This window comes from Acyrthosiphon pisum, unplaced genomic scaffold (assembly GCF_005508785.2).
Source record: "Acyrthosiphon pisum isolate AL4f unplaced genomic scaffold, pea_aphid_22Mar2018_4r6ur Scaffold_164;HRSCAF=560, whole genome shotgun sequence".
In the NCBI taxonomy this organism is placed as follows: domain Eukaryota; kingdom Metazoa; phylum Arthropoda; class Insecta; order Hemiptera; family Aphididae; genus Acyrthosiphon; species Acyrthosiphon pisum.
This window is the reverse complement of record NW_021765430.1, coordinates 1-1,023: the sequence shown is the minus strand read 5'-3', so window position 1 is coordinate 1,023 and position 1,023 is coordinate 1.

Here is a 1,023-nt window from a genome sequence, read left to right as displayed (position 1 = left end):
TCTTCTTTAAATGTACAGATAGAACATAACTACCACAACACCTATAATTGGCAATATAGCTGTTACAAGTGATCCAGTATTGGCGTATATTAGTGGTTATGTAGCTAGAAAAGCCTCTAGATTCACTAAATGTCCAATTTGTCTTGATTCGTTGACGACATCTCAAACATTGTCAAGAGACATTTTAATTGAAGGTATATCCCGTGGACATTTGCTTAAACGTTCTACAAATCTATTTCACCTCATTAAGTCATTGGAATCTGCTACTCTGAAAGTGATGGCTACAGAAGAATTATCCTCAAATACTATCTTCAAAGTTATTGACACATTTGGAGAGGTTGGATCAGCACAATTAGTTGGATGTAGTGATATGCAACATAAGCATGGATTAACATCAGCTATAATCAATTTTTTTTTAGTTACAAGAATGCATTTTATTTGCTCTCGAAACAATTCGATTGAAAATTCCAAAAAAGAAAAAACAAGACTTCATCGGAAGTCAGCCAAGTTAATTTAACTATTTTATAAATTAATTTTTAATAAATTTAACAGAGAAGTTACATAATAAGCTGTATTAGATTATTTTACAAACCTTCATCAATCATTTATTGAACACATTTGTTGATTGACAATGTCAGTGTCTAAATAATTATATAGTTACGCAACTTTTCATAAAATACCTAATTTACATAATATATCATTATTCATTAGTTATAGAAGTATTTACTGTTATAAGTAAGTTATTCTCTTCTTATGGCGTTAAAAAATATTTTTATATTTAATTGAATCATAGGTAAGGCACAACATTTATAATAATGTATAATATTATATTGTATTACAAATATATTCGACCTAGTTGTGACACAGACTATAGTCTGTGGTTGACGGTGTGATATGAATTAGATTTACGGGATTTTTACGAATTCGTAAGTACTTATTCAGAAATAAGTGTAAACATCATGACTGAATTAGTTATAAAATATTATTTATTCATTATAAATATACTTTCTCAAAATATTATAT